We start from the raw sequence: 14,453 nt of genomic DNA on the forward strand, positions 1-14,453 counted from the left end.
TTACAGACGCATTTGTGTCATCAGATTTGGCCCAATTTCTTATAACCATCATCTGTGTTGCTAAATAATAAAGGAAAAGATTGGGAGCTGCTAAACCTCCCTGCTGAGTAGGGAGTTGTAAAGTGGTGAGAGCTAATCTGGGAATAGTATTGTTCCAGTACATCATAAGTGTGAGGCTTTTGAGTTTAGAGAAGATTGTGTGTGGAATTATTGTGGGGGATTGTCTAAATATATAGGTTAATTTCGGTAGTATTACCATTTTAAATAGATTTATTTTACCAACCAGAGATAGTGGTGGATTTGCCCATGCATTTCTTTTCTGTTCTATGTATCTTATTTGAGGCAGAATATTAAGTTCCGTGTATTTGGTTAGATCAGCGTGGATCCAAATCCCTAGATATTTAAAGGTGGTCACCCAATTAAGTCCCAGAGTCCGTTGGGGGGTATCTGGTGGGAGAGCATCGATGGGAAAGAGTACTGACTTGGACCAGTTGATCTTGAGTCCAGAATAGTTAGTGTGATCATTTATAATGTTTAGAGCTTGTGCTAGTGCCAGGTGGGGGTTGAGTAAATATAATAGAGTGTCATCAGCATACATTGAAATAACCTCAGTTAGATCCCCGATCTTAAGCCCTTCAATTTCCTGGGAGGCCCTGATGTGACAGGCCATAGGTTCCATGGCTAGTGCAAACAATAACGGAGAAAGGGGGCAACCCTGCCTGGTGCCTCTGAGGATTGGAAACAGATTAGACAATTTGTTGTTTGTACGGATTTTTGCTACAAGCAACTGATACAATGCTCTTATCCATTTAATGTACGATGGGGGTATACCTACTCTGCTCAGCGTGGCCCACAGATATTCCCATTCAACTGAGTCAAAAGCCTTTTCGTTATCCAAAGAGGCAATCAGTCTACTACCTGGGTTATCGTGTGTAATGGAAATGTTTGTGAACAGTCTCCTGATGTTTATATCCGTGGATCGTCCAGGCATAAAACCTGTCTGATCTGGGGAAATTAAATTAGAGAGTAATGGCGCTAAGCGCGTTGCCAATACTTTTGCTAAAATTTTCGCGTCCGCATTAAGGAGAGCAATTCTAGCGGGTCTTTACCTGGTTTTAATGATAAAATTATTAAAGATTCTCTCATCGAGGTTGGCAACGGCGTCCCATTTTGTACCCCATTATATAATTCTGTAAGGATAGGTGCAAGTAATTTAACATGTTGTTTGTACCACTCCATTGGTAATCCATCAGTACCTGGAGTTTTCCCAGTTGGGAATGAAGCTATGGCTGTTTCAAAATCTGTTAGCGTGATATTCTCAGCTAGCCCCATAGAGAGCTGTGCTGTCAGATTCGGTATAGATATGCCTCCTAGGTACTCTCGTATTTCTTCAAGGGTGGTGCATATTTTGGGGCTGTATAAGTCAGCATACAAATTCGTAAATCTCTGATTTATTTCTTCTAATGAGGATATCACCCGAAAACAAAAACCAGCGCAAATCATGATATCTACCAATTGTAAATGGGGCATCCGCCATTGACTTCTACAGCATCTGGGTTTAATAAATAATGAAAACTTCAAGGTTATTTTTCTCCAAAAAATTATGCTTTCACCTTTAGAACTCTGACCAGAAAAACATTATATATATATATATATATATATATATATATATATATATATATATATATATATATATATATATATATATATATATATATATATACACCTACTGTATGTTAAACTAACATGCACCTGTTAGATAATGACTCTGACCAATCCATTACAAACAAATGTTTGCTAGCTATGCTAAGAATTTAAAAATTCCCTTTCAAAGCACTGATACAGAAGATATAGAATTGTGTCATTTAACTGTATTGAATTGAATGCCCTCTTGGATCCCAGCTTGTTTCTCTTAATTATGGCTTCCTAATATTTAGTATTGATGCACTCCCACTGGGGGACAGAAGCTGATATGTTTATAACAAGGTGCACCCATGAATGAAAGGGAGCCTACATATGCACCTTTTCTTTTATTAAGCTTGAGAAGAAAAAATTACTGCATTGTGTGTTATTAGTTTTAGTTTTGCACCTAACACATTAGATAATTCTATAAATGAGCCCTTTATTTAGATAAGTTTCATGAATTACTAATACCACAAAACTGACATTATTTCGTTTTATTTGGAATATCAGTTATTTATGTCGTATAAATGTAAAGGTGTAGTACTTGGAGCAAAAGATCTGTATTATTAACAGAACTGTTAATTATTGAGGTGGAATGGGCTTGTCTGGCCAGTAGTTTACAGACAGTCAGTAACCTATTGTTTTAGTTGGTAAATAATATCTACTAAAACAAAAGTGATACAAGCAGTGAATGTATAATTATTTTCCCATTGCTGTTTCCCCAATCATCTATGAAGGCACTACAGACAAACAAAAATATAACAATCTCTAATTATGTTGATAAATGCAAGGGTATTCACTAAATGGCAGTGTGTTGGGAGTTTCTTTAAATGAGAAGGATCTTGGGGTTTTTGTAGATAACAAGTTGTCTAATTCTGGGCATTGTCATTCTGTGGCTACTAAAGCAAATAAAGTTCTGTCTTGCATAAAAAAGGGCATTAACTCAAAGGATGAAAACATAATTATGCCTCTTTATAGGTCCCTGGTAAGGCCTTATCTGGAGTATGCAGTGCAGTTTTGGACTCCAGTCCTTAAGAGGGATATAAATGAGCTGGAGAGAGTGCAGAGACGTGCAACTAAACTGGTTAGAGGGACGGAAGACTTAAATTATATGGGTAGACTGTCAAGGTTGGGGTTGTTTTCTCTGGAAAAAATGCATTTGCGAGGGGACATGATTACACTTGACAAGTACTTTAGAGGACATTATAGACAAATAGCAGGGGACCTTTTTACCCATAAAATGGATCACCATACCAGAGGCCATCCCTTCAGATTGGGAGAAAAGAACTTTCATTTGAAGCAACGTAGGCGGTTCTTCACAGTGAGGACAGGGAGGTTGTGCATTGCCGGGTGATGACTGATTCTGTTAATGCTTTTAAGAGGGGCTTAGATGATTTCTTGGACAGAAATAATTTCAAAGGCTATTGTGATACTAAACTCTATAGTTAGTATAGATATGGGCATATATAATTTATGTGAAAGTATGGAGGGGTATGTGTATGAATGCTGGGTTTTCATTTGGAGGGGTTGAACCTTATGGACTTTGTCTTTTTTCAACCCGATTTAACTATGTAACTATGTAATTATGGAATCTTTAGGCACTTCAGCTAAGATAGCTAAGGTAAGTGTTGTTTTAGTATGTCACAGCATGAAAAACGGCATTTATCCTGATTTTCACATAAATCATTTGAGAATCATGTGATTTAGTATGTCATTGGCTCCATCTTTTTGGATGAAAGAAAGTTCATATATTCATATATTGCTTAATTATGTGTCCAATTAATTACATTGTATTCTCTATACCATTCAAGTATAATCCTGTCAGGCTTCTCCCTTTCTCTGAGCCGAAATGTGAGGAGATGTTATTGGTCTGAAATTGGACTGACCGTTCAGGTGTAAGAGACGTTCAGCTGGGAACAAGGCAGACAGAGTTTAAGTCAGTTAAGCAGGCCAGGGTCAAGGCAGGCAGAGTTCAAGCATAGTCGGTTAAGCAGGCTAGGGTCAATGCAGTCAGAGTTCAAGCGTAGTCAGTTAAGCAGGTCGGGGTCAAGACAGGCAGAGTTCAAGCATAGTCAAATAAGCAAGCAGAAGTCAAAACCGGAATCAATTCAACAGTATACAAGTTCACAGGAGCAAAGTTTATTACCAAGCACAGAACTATTCCCTGAGCATCCTTTTAAGGAGGGCGTTTTGGGCATCATATCAATGCGTGAGTTCACGTTAGCGGACGTTTAGACTCCCGTGTCCATTTCGTCACGAGGGGCGTGACTTCTGCAAACATGCTTACAACTCCATATTCTAATTTAAGAAAAAAACATGTTGTTGAATGCTTAAATATATTGCTATTTATATCACACTATAACCAAGAAAAACATTGGAGTTATTTCTATAAAATAGTTTCCCACATCTTTGTTGTTGAGAATGGCCTGGGGATTTCTAAACTCCTAAACTCTTTTTCATACTAAAAGAATGGTTTCACTGATTAATGCATAAATCTTCATCCTTCTTTATATCCGTGTTACAGCTCTCTGGACTTGCTGGAATTTGCAGGTGACTGACTGCAATGCAAATATTAATTTCACTAAGTAAAGAATATATTTTAGCAGTGGGTTAAAAAGCTATAGAGAAAATCTAATGCAGAGTTTGATTATGAAGATTTTCATTCATCCAGGTCATGGTATATCTAGTATAGGTAAATCTAAAAACAACTAGACTTGCTAAGTAATCAATGAAGACGTTTCTCTAAGCATCCAAGCAGCTTCTTCAGCTTCAACTGACTGGTGTGGGAAGGTTTTGAACGAGGCGTGAAAGAGGTGATTCATGTCAAGGTGGAGAAACCATCCCTGAACAGAGGCGGGGGCCTTAGACACCACCTGTCTGCTACATACAATGCTGTTCTAACATCTGTACCCCGGCGGTTTCAGAACACTTCACACATCCATTCATGCAACTCTCACAAGTAAAACCTGTTTTTAGGAGTTGCATGACACATTAGATAATCCTATCACAGTAACTACACTGAATCAACACCTCTGTGAATTTCTTCAGATGTCACCTCTTTGAAGAGTTACAATGTGCCATTGTGATTGGATTAGTGGAAGAGTTTATATGATGAGAATTTCCCACACCAGTCAGTTGAACTGAAAAAGCTGCTCGGATGAGTAGTGAAACTTCTTTATTGATTACTCAGCAAGTCCAGTTGTTTTTAGATTTACCCATACTCGATAATGCAGAGTTTATTTTTTTTTTTTTTTGTATTTCAGATAGCTTTTATTGAATGGTAAAAACAAGCATGAATACAAGGAGTATCAGTAATCCACCAATAAACACAAAACAATTCAAAAGACTAACCAAAGAGGCGAGAGAGAAAAAGAAAGAAGAGAGAAAAGGTGAGTGGAGGTAAGAGCATACTGAATCGAGAGGTAGCTCAAAGGTTCATGGTGATACATACTATAAAAAAAGCAAGATATAGCATGCAGAGGCGTTAAATACCAGGTAGTCATAGACACATTCACATTTGGTCATGAACATTGAGAAAGGAGACCCATGGTTGCCGTTTTCCCGGAAAGGGAAGCGGTGAGTTCTTCCATTACGTAAATATCATTAACACTAGATATCCATTCCTCTAAAGAGGGAGGGGAAACATCTCTCCAATGCCTAGGTATTAGAATTTTAGCTGCTAATAGCAATTGGATCAATAAACTGCGATGAAGTACATAATCAGAGTTAACAGAATGGAAGAGCAGTATAAGTTGGGGTGATAGGGTGATCTGGCAGCCTAGGATCCCCCCACAAGCATGTTGAACATCAGTCCAGAATCCCCGTATGTTTACACAAGAATACCAAATATGAGAGATATTACCAGGTTCCAAATGGCACCTCCAGCATTTATTATCAGTGGATAGGTGCATTTGAAATAGCTTAATAGGTGTCCTATACCAATATGAGAGCGTTTTATAAGAGTTTTCCTGAAAAGAGTTGCTAATAGAGCATTTCGCTGTCAGTCTGAAGATTTTCTCCCAATCTACTTCTTGCAGGTTAACTTGGAGTTCTTCTTCCCAGATTCGGGTATAATAAGGTAAATTGGGATATTTATGTTGTATCAGTAATTTATAGAGCATAGAGACCAAGTGGGGTTGAATTGTTGTCAGGGGTCTTTTAGCTTGCTGGAGTACTGGATCACTGCGTAGCAGATGTTGTATTTGGAGAAATCTCCACTGATTTTTGTTATCCAGTCAGATCTATTGCCCTCTATGAGCGCTGGGGTATCGACTGATGAAAGTACGTGTCTAATTTGTAGATTCTGTACCCCGAAGGCTGACGTCATCCCTTCATCGAGGAGCCCTGGCAGAAAGTCCAAGTTATGTCCCAATGAAGCAATAGGAGAAGGATAAGGTAAGAGCTTGTATTTTTTATTTGTAGCAAACCAAAATTTTTCCAGCGCAACCGTCTGGGGATTATCTTTCAGTACAATCTCTGAGTGTCTCAATTTGTTCCATAAAATGTTTTTAATGGGGTATTTTGCCCAATGTTCTTCCCACCGTTTCCATTGTTTCTGAGAGTTTGGATTCCCATGCTCAATAAGTTTGGACAGCAGACAGGCTTGATAATAAGAGTAACAGTCCGGGAGACCCAAACCCCCCTTGAGTTTCGGTCGGTACAGAATAGACCTCCGGAGACGAGGTGATTTATTTGACCACACAAATCGTTTAATAATAGTGTTAAGAACCTGAAAAAAGTTAGTGGGAATCCACACTGGCAATGTTTGAAATAGATAAAGGACCTTAGGAAGGATTGACATTTTAATTATGGATATTCGTCCTGTCCACGTGAAATGAGTTTTGTTCCAGTCCTCAAGTAATTTCAGACACAGTTATTAGCATTGGTTTGTAGTTAAATTGATATATGTCATTTAAATCTTTAGGCAAATACACTCCCAAATATTTAATCTTCTCATTTTGCCAATGAAAAGTATAATTCAGACGAAGTTGATTAAGCAGGTCCTTTTGCATTTGAATAGGAAGGGCTTCTGATTTTGACATGTTAATTTTATAATTGGAAATATCCCCATAAATTTTGAGCTCTTTGATAGCATTAGGCATTGAGATGTGAGGATTGGTTATGCACAGCATTAGATCATCAGCGAAGGCAGCTATTTTATATTCCCGATCCTTCAGAAACATCCCTGAAATATCTTTATTGCTCCTAATCGCTATTAATAGATGTTCCATACAAAGAACGTATAACAAAGGGGACAGGGGGCACCCTTGCCTCGTACCATTGCTAATATCAAATGCTGCAGATAATATACCATTAACTCTAACCTTAGCAGAGGGGGAAGAATAAACAGCCATAATCTTTTCCCGAAATACTTTCTCCATGCCAGCATATTCTAAAACCAACTTGAGAAAAATCCAATTAACCCTATCGAAGGCCTTTTCTGCATCACTGGAAAGGAGCAAGGAATTAATTCTTTTAAATTGAGCCCAATGTATCAATTGGAGGAGTTTCATTGTGTTTTCCTTTCCTTCCCTCCCTTTTACAAAGCCAACTTGGTCGTCATGGATCCATTGTGGCAAGAGTGAGTTCAATCTCTGAGCTAGTATTTTAGTATAAATTTTAAGATCAATGTTTAGGAGTGAAATAGGCCTATAGTTCTGACATAGGGTAGCATCTTTACCTGGTTTCGGAATTACTGTAATATAGGCCAAAAGAGCTTCTTTATTTAAGGGGTGAGTGCCATCTATCTCATCAAAGAATCGAAGAAAGAAGGGAGTCAGTAAAGCCGAGAAAGTTTTATAAAACTTCCCTGTATAGCCATCCGGCCCAGGGGCCTTATTTACTTTCAAATGTTTAATAGCATCCAAAATTTCCTGTTCTGAAAAGGGGGAGCTCAACTCTTTAACATCTGACTCCTTTAAAGTAGGTAACGGGTGGGCAGTCAAGTAATCACGAATCCTGGTTTCTAGGTGAATATGACTGAGTGTTGGGGGGATGTTGTTTCGGCAATTTTCATAGGTAATGTCTGTACAGTACCCTGGGGGTCTTTCATTTTATGGATGTGAGCTAAAGATTGTCTAGTTTTCAACGCTTGAGCTAACATCTTCCCAGTTTTATTACCATACTCGTAATAATTTCGTTTCAGCTTTAACATAGAGTATTTAGTCTGGGCATTCAGAATTTGTTTGAGTTCAGCCCTTTTCTCTGTCAGGATTTTTAAAGTATTAAAGTCCAATGTCTCCACATGTGATTGTTCCAATTGTTGAATTTCACTCAACAATATCTCAATTTTGCAATTTCGTAGCTTTTTAATGCGAGAACCATGCTTAATCAACACTCCCCTAATCACACATTTGAGCGCTTGCCATTTAATTTGGTGAGAAGTGGGGTCATTTACTATATTAAGCTTATAGTCAGAAATCAGCTGTTCAATGTCTGCCCTACATTCCTTATCATCGAGCAAACTATCATTTAGTCTCCAATTCCAATTCGCTCTCGGCTTATTTGGGATAGTAGTGAAATGGACACTGCTGCATGGTCCGACCAGATGATATTGTCTATGTCTGCTCTGAGAAGCCATTGGAGATGGTGGTTGGACATAAAAACATAATCTATATGGGAATAGCAGTTTCGGGGGTGAGAGAAGTGAGTGAATTGTTTGGTACTGGGGTGGAGAAATCTCCATGTATCAATCAACCTCATTTTTTGAAGAAGTTTAGAGGATTGAACTATCGATTTGTACGATAGATAGGACTTGCCAGTCGAGTTATCCAGGTTTGGGTTGAGAGTCATATTTAAATCTCCCCCCAGCAGTATCAAACTGTCCGAAAAGTCGTTAAAATCGGCCGTAAATCTAGAGAGAAATTTGGTTGATTATGATTTGGGAGGTATATGCTACCAATTGTGCATTTCGTGTGGTGTAGAAGACCCTTTAATAGAATGAATTTTCCATTAGGATCAATCAAAGAATCAATGAGGTGAAAATCGGTAGATTTACGTATAGCAATGGCCACACCTTTAGTCTTTTGTTCAGGATTATTACTAAAATACCATTGATTAAATGGCCCCAATTTATGCATAGGGAGAGGTGTATGTTTGAAGTGTGTCTCTTGAATCAAAATTACATCAGCCTTATTTTTCCTCATCATGGTAACTAGTTGCTTTCTCTTTTCAGGGATGTTCAAACCATTTGCATTAATGGATATAACCTTCAGATTACTGACCATCAACATTAAGGTAAGTATGCATATCAAGTAACACCTCTACCATCAAAAACATAAGTAGACCTCCATATCTGCAGACAGAAAAAATAAAAAAGAACAGAAAGCAGAGGAGAGAGACAGAAAAAGAAAGAGAAACATGTACCATCACATTATGCATGTTGCAAAAAATCCAATAGCAAAAGGAAAGCAATTCGCAAAGTAAAAGAAAAATATCAAATGGACCAGTGTCTGGTAAGTATAAACAAACAGACAGATCTACTGTCTCGCCCAGCATACTGGGGGGGAGGCAACGACCAACAAGGTAATCCGTCTTCAGCTCGAAGGAACAACCATTAATAAACCGTAGGGGAGAAAAAAAACCCGAACATAAGATGCCAGGAACACAACATTATTTAGTTGGCAGCCCAAGGACATCAACTGCCTTCAACCAGGATTGGTTTCAGTCGGGCTGATCATAGCTTTTCCATAGGACTGTCTCGCTCTATTCCTCTTTCCTTTGGGGACATAGCCTCTGTCCATCCTTCTTGAGGTGGTAAGGGCAACGGTTCAGGCAGCTGGGTAAAATTAAGCCATTCTGATAAATCCACATCGGTAGCTTTACATGCCCGTAGAAAGGGTTGAACATCATCTGGCGTGGCGAGAATGTGTAGCTTACCCGCAATTGTAGCCTGGATGCTAAATGGAAAACCCCATCTGAACAGAATTTTCCGTTCCTTGAGAATATCAGTGAGGGGTTTAAGCATCCTTCTCTGTTGCAACGTAAACCAGGAGAGGTCTTGCATAATAGTGATCTCAGCATTTTCAAATGGGATCTGTTTCATCTGTCTGGCTTTGAGTAAAATGGCCTCCTTAACGGAGAAATGGAGGAGACGGCATATGACATCTCTGGGCCGTTCAAGTGGAAGTCCCTTAGGCCTAAGCGCCCTGTGTGCCCTTTCCAGATGTATCACATTAGAAAGGGGTTGTTGTAGCACCGTATTAAACAAGGATACCACGGTTCGTTTAAGGGCGTGGGCCTCGATAGACTCTGGTAGGCCTCTGATGCATAGGTTATCCATATCATTATCCAGATCTTCCACTCTACGGGTAAGTGAATAAATGGCTTTACCTTGAACTTGAGCCACCTGTATCAGGGAATCCACGGAAATCTCAGTCTCCACTGCCCTGGATTCAATGTCTGCTGCTCTATGGTGGAGTGACGCAATCTCAGACTTCAACTCCGCGACCTCTTCCTTAAGCGCCATTTTTATCTGAGTCGCCAGCGCTTTCAAATTCCGTTTCGTCTGGAGCGTTTTCAGGTACGAGATGGTATTGTGCTCCGAAGCCACAGAATCATCATCGGAGACCGTCTCGTCACCTTCAGGTCGGTCCGCATTAGGCCCAAACTCACGTTGCTCGCCTTCTTGTTCCGCCGTAGCGAGAAACTTCTTCATAAACTTTTGCGATTCGGTAAGTTTGTGAGCCTTAGGATCCTCTCTGGCAGCATCCTTCGTTTTACCGTGTTTTCCCATGTTTCTATGGGTTTCTCTCCCCTTTCAATTGCGAGCTGGTGCGGAGACAGAGTATTATGCGGCCATCTTGTTGAACGGCTAGCCACGCCCCCTGCAGAGTTTATTTTTATGTGCAGAAAATAGCTAATGCAAAACAACACAACATTTGTTTATTGCATATTAAAAACCCAACATTTTAGGGGTTTACCCCTACCTTAGATGTCAGGCTTGGTGAAGATGTTTGCAATGAAACCTTATCACTGTATAATTCTAACTCTATTTTGGCCTGTTTCTTTTCAACAAGTGAATGGTAGAACATGGGTCACACTGGACTCTCTTATCCAGATGGGCCCCCGCTAAGTTGAGGAGGAAGGGAGAGGGTGTTGTGCTACCACACCTCCCTGATGATGTGCAGAAACAAAAATAAGATACCAGAGGTTTGTGCAAACAAACAAATAGGGCTTTTATTCAGCCACACCACTGGGTAAATGCTAACAGATCAATGAGGTAGTATTATATGCTATCATATACAGTATTAGGTAGAGCTACTGATGCATAGAAGGATTCCAGGAGTAACTGTAAGGAGACCCATTTAAGGCTACCAGCTAATGGTCTGAATCCTTACAGCAGAAATGGTCCAGGGAGCAAAATACTAAGCCTGTATCCCTATTCAGTACTGTGGTGCCTTCACATTCCTAGAACATATTCCTGGCTAAACTAGTCAGATACTCATATATCTGACTAAACTCTGTCATGGGTTCCTGGTCCCAAACATTCTATAAAGGGTTATCTGTTAACTCAATGGGAACAATCTTTCATGTAAGGTGCTGTGTTTTTTTCTATTATATACTTGGTAGCTGGACAGTGAAAAAAGGATCAGTTACCTCTACACAAGCTGAAGAGTAGTATAGCCATCTAAAGACAAAAGATCCTTGGCACTCACCCATTATCAATATATTAAGAACATTAGGACATTTTTGTGCCTTAAACTACAAAGAATGCTCTCCCCTTTACACAAAACAGGGATTATTTCTCCATATATTGCAATGTATTCAAGCTGACCAACTACGTCAAAGTCATCCCTGGACTGACCAGACATTTGTCGAGCAGGTACAGTCTGCTTGCTTTGAACACAATAAATAAATCTATTTCATTCATAAATATGTATTAAATATGATCTTATTTCTTAGAATGGATTATTATGGAGTATTAACCATCAAACAGATAGATTATGATTGCAACAAATTTCCCTCAGGGAAGAATGGGTTAGAATACTTTTTTTAATTTAGAATGTACTTGATTACCAATTATGTTGCATATAAATCAGACATTGTATTTGTTAGTTTAGCAGTAGCCCAATGCAGAAGCCCAACATTTATCAGTAAAAGAGCATGAAAATGCAATATTTATCAATAAAAGAACATTATTAATATTATATTATAATGCAATGTGGATTTGTAATATCTTTGTTTGCCACAAGATGGGGTGCTTCAGCATTCAGACAAAATTATTACTTCAAGTTCCAGTTGGTCTGTACTTTCTGAAGAGGCATGTTTGCTTGGTTCCGACTTTAAATATTCTGCTGGACTGGTTTTCTACCTGTAGGTTTTGAGTTGGCACAGGCCTATCATATGAATAGTTCAATTAAGCTCTCCCCTTTGGTGACTACACTAAAGACTGAATTGACCCATGTATTATAAGCTTTATGCATTTACTCTTTGGAGTCTGTATCTCCTAGTGATACTAAACCTGGTTCAGAACCTATGCAAACGCATCGGGTACATCTACCCATGGGTGCCTTAGGGTCAGATGCAACAGACCCAGTAAAAAAAAACATACTTTTGAATTTGGGCAAAGTGGGTGACTGATACTATCCAACTGCACACTTTACACACTTATTCCACTAAAATATTTAAATTTTCCCACCAAGATTAAATGGGGTGTTTCTTTGACACCTCACTGCTGCTTCCTTTTGCATTTTAGGAGAGTGGGGTTAGGCTGGGGGTCAGGGGGGCACCTCAGGTCTGGTGTGGTCTGGTGAGAATGTTACTGGGGGGGGGGCACTCGTGTTCCTCTGCTTAATAAAGTTCAGTTAGGTTCCTCTTTTAGTATTGGTCCCAAAAGAGAATGGGTGTGTAGTGAGGCTTTACTTGCTTTTAATTGTTTAACAAAGAATGGCTCCACCATGATCCTCTCTTGTGGCAAACATTAATACTGGTTATCATTCATTATTGCTATTGTGTATATAAAGCTGTATCTTCATCATCACATCCAACCTAGATTCTACCCTATGTGCTCATCCTGTAGTATCTGGGGCATTATGTTAGGGATGACCTGCAGCTTTGACACTGCCTTGGGCAATCCAGGATAGATGATGCATTATACTTTTACACTATACAATTAATAGAATTGCAAAAGAAAAATGAAGCAATGTAATATCCATCACAAAGGGTTAGTTACCTGCAGCAGCCAAACTAGTAAATGCTGATTGGTTGCTGAGGGCTAATATCTAGCTAATTGTTCTAAATAATATCTATCTACAGCAATTTTGCCCCCCCCTTTTTTTTAAATCTAATATTCATATAAATATAAAATATAGATAAAATATATATATATAAAGTGCTGTTCTCTTCTATATGAACTAGGGATGCACCGAATCCACTATTTTGGATTCTGCCGAACCCCCGAATCCTTCGCGAAAGATTCAGCCGAATACCGAACCCGAACCCTAATTTGCATATGGGTGGGAAGGGGAAAACATTTTTTACTTCCTTATTTTGTGACAAAAAGTCACACAGTTTCCCTCCCGCCCCTAATATACATATGCAAATTAGGATTCCGATTCGGTTCGGCCAGGCAGAGGGATTTGGCCGAATCCTGCTGAAAAAGGCCGAATCCTGGCCGAATCCCAAACCGAATCCTGGATTCAGTGCATCCCTAATATGAACATTCTTATTTCTAGAATGAATAGTTCCTAGTGCAGTCTGGCAGATCCCACCTTAAGTTTTCATTTGCAAAATGTTCATATTGCTTTTTTCCTATTGATTCTATGTTATTGGTCAATTGTCCTGAAATCAAAGATCTTAAAAATATTTTCCATGTAAACATTGTAGACAGCTCTACATTTTCCAATGACATTTCACATAAAACGTCTTGCCTGCTTCTTGGTTTAAATTGTCAACACTCCAGCAAGCACAAACAATGCAGAAAGAGCAGATGTATTTTCTGTTTAGAATTATACAATTTATTGTGACCACTGTCATTGTTATTAGGTAATAATAAATAAATATCCATAGTAATGTAAACTTCAAAAGGTACTTTCGAGCACATCTGTCGGATATCTTATCCATGTTATGAGAAAACTGAGATTTGACCAGTTTTTCCTATGATGTTGGCAGATTAGAGAGCAGTAAAAACGTGATTGGTCAGTAAGGTTGCTGGCCACATATTACATGAAATAACTCATGTCATTTAGACTTAATGGTCCTGAAAATTTAAGTAAACATCATAAATGTCGTTTGTTGTTAAACTTTCAGCTCAAATGTTTTGTTTAACTCTTGACTAATGGATACACAGGCATATATCAGCTTTTCTGCATTATGAGTTGCTGGAAAGTGTTGACAAGATCATCACTCGTAGGCCATCGAATGATAACCATGTACACTGGAGAACAGGAGGATTCTGTCTTTGCAGTGACTCACAGGCAGTGGTAAACTCATTCATTGCTCTGGGAATGTTTTCTTTTTGGAAAGTAAATTCAAGTTTTCCACATTTAGTAAGTGCAAAAAAATAAAGATGTATGGTGCATTATGTAAAGTGCTAATTTAAAGAACTACATTTAAGAAAATAATTAGGCAAACAATGTCTAGTTTACTAGGTGTGCGAAAAGTGCAACCAAAGAATAGCTGCAGGCCTCTGTGCTCTGTTTCAGAGAAACCTGCCACCAGCGTTTTGAATACAGCACTGTTTACATTCCCTGTAGCTGTATTTAATGGCAGGTGGTAAGGACAGGGCTCCCCTGCATCTTCTGATGCTGCAAACAGCTTCATGTCGCCCA

The sequence above is a fragment of the Xenopus laevis genome, chromosome 5S (assembly GCF_017654675.1).
Source record: "Xenopus laevis strain J_2021 chromosome 5S, Xenopus_laevis_v10.1, whole genome shotgun sequence".
Classification (NCBI taxonomy): domain Eukaryota; kingdom Metazoa; phylum Chordata; class Amphibia; order Anura; family Pipidae; genus Xenopus; species Xenopus laevis.